Consider the following 2,396-nt stretch of genomic DNA (forward strand, 5'->3'; position numbering starts at 1 on the left):
ATACCAGAGTGGGTTGCCATTCCCTTCTGCAGGGGATCTTTCCAACCCAGGGATCGAACCTGTGTCTCCCTCATTGCAGGCAGATTCTTTACTGTCTGAGCAACAAATACTAATCTTACTAAATCCTACTAATAATACACTCAGTAGATATCTAATCTCAAGTACACTTTTGATTACTTAATGTAATAAGTAATAAGCAAAATGTAATACCAACATTTTGATGCCAAACTTTAACCAAACAATTTTCCTCCACCATGTCTGGAACCCTAAAGATGTGAATTTCTGTCAAAAGCCTGGAGCTTGGGTTAGGACTGTTCTTTCTCAGCTTTTCAAATTGTTAAAGATGTATAAATTGATATTTATACAACAGCTGATGATAGAATCAATATGTGCATGATTTAAAATTACAAATTCTGGATGCACCACTAATTTCATGAATCATTTTTTCCAGAATTGAGACTTGTGAATTTGTAATTTTGAAAGCTCCCTAGGAGGTTTTGTTGAAAACAGTCCAACAAAATTTCATTTATGATCAATGTCTAGACAAAGATAGTTGCCAAGGTTCAGGGAGAAAGCTGTGGTCTCAGACTGGAAAAATGTTTCCATGACTACACTGTGCTAAGTCACTTCAGTTGGGTCAGACTCTTTGTGACCGTATAGACTGTAGCCCACCAGGCTCCTCTGTCTATGTGATCCTCCGGGCAAGAATACTGGAGTGCATTGCCATATCCTCCTCCAGAGGATCTTCCTGACCAAGGGACTGACTCTCATGTTGGTTCTTTACCACAAGCACCACCTGGGAAGCCTATGACTATACAAGTTGTGTTAAATGATTCTTCTCTGTGAAGTACCAGCAGCAAAAAGAAGTCTTCTTTAGTTCACTTTTTTTTTAGCTGGCTTTTTATGAATGTTCATTTTATTTAAAAAAAAAAAAAAAAAAAGAAAGAAAGAAACCAAAAAACCCTGAGGGCTATCATGATAAAATTCTGGAGAAGGAAACAGCCCCTAAAGCCCCTGTAATTATTAGTCCCTAGACACATAGATGGAAGCCTAGCTCAGTTTCTTTCATGGAATTGACTCTCCACAGTTTCAGATCAGGACGTTCAATGAATCCAAAGTCAACATGTGACTGGTTTCCCATATTCCAATTAAGTAGGAAAAGCAGACTCAGATAGTCATTGGCCTCACATATTTCTTCCTTTCTGCTTCACCTTCCAAATCACATTGTCAGAACCTGCCTCAAAATTATGCTAGAAAGGAATTCAGGAAAAGCAGCTAAAAACTTTTATTCTGACATAAAGGGGGAAAGCAATACGGATTTGACGATGCTGAGTTGAAAAACTAAGTATAGAATGCATGGATGCAGAAAGTTGTTATTCATGCTTAAAAAGAAAACATATTTTAAGGCCAGTAAGAATGTAGAGGACAAATATTTGCATTTGAGTCACACCAGAAGTCTTGTACAACAATGAAGAAAGATATTTGTTAAATTTGGATTTTAATGCCATTATTAAAGCATAATTTTCATAAAAATATACTGCACTTATTTAAAGTAAGCTTTCATAAGATTAGAGAAATATGTGTGTATTTCTCTAATCTTAAAATTAATCATAAAAATATATGCATAATTGTGAAACCATCATCACAATCAAGACAATGAACTGTGCATCACCACCAAAAGTTTCCTCACATCTCTTTGTCGTCCTCTCGACCCTTTTCCCACCTCCTTGTTATTAATTAGTTTACATATTTTATAACATGATATAAATGAGATAATGTATACTTTTTGTCTAGCTTCCTTGATTCAGCATAATTATTTTAAGATTCTTTCATGGTTATAAATATCAATGGCTTATTCTTTTGTTTTGCTGAGTAGTATTCCATTATATGGATACAAAACAATTTTCTTATCTATTCACCTGTTGATGTACATTTAGGTTAGTCCCAGTTTAGGGCTGTTACAAATAAAGTTGTTATTAATATGTGTGAATAAGGTTTTTTTTTATAGACATGCTTTCATTTCTCTTGGGTCAATGTCTGGGGTGAAATGGCTGAATCATATGGGAGGTGTATATTCGACTTTAACTTTGTTATTTTTTCTGGTAGATTTCTTTCATAGATCCATTGGATTTTATACTCAGACAATTATACTACCTGTGACTAAAGATAAGTTCACTTTTCCTTTCAAAACTCTTTGTCCTTCGTTTCTTCCTCTTGCCTTATTGCACTGACTAGAACCCTTGGTACAATATTAAATACAAGTGCTAAAAGCCAAAATTCTTCCCTTTTTCTTGTCTTTATTCATGAAGCCTGGTTCTTTCTATACTGCTACTTTATTTAAATCATGGTTTGACCTGTACGGAATCATCATGATTGTGAGACTTCCATAAGATTAT

This window comes from Bos indicus x Bos taurus, chromosome 10 (assembly GCF_003369695.1).
Source record: "Bos indicus x Bos taurus breed Angus x Brahman F1 hybrid chromosome 10, Bos_hybrid_MaternalHap_v2.0, whole genome shotgun sequence".
Taxonomy (NCBI): domain Eukaryota; kingdom Metazoa; phylum Chordata; class Mammalia; order Artiodactyla; family Bovidae; genus Bos; species Bos indicus x Bos taurus.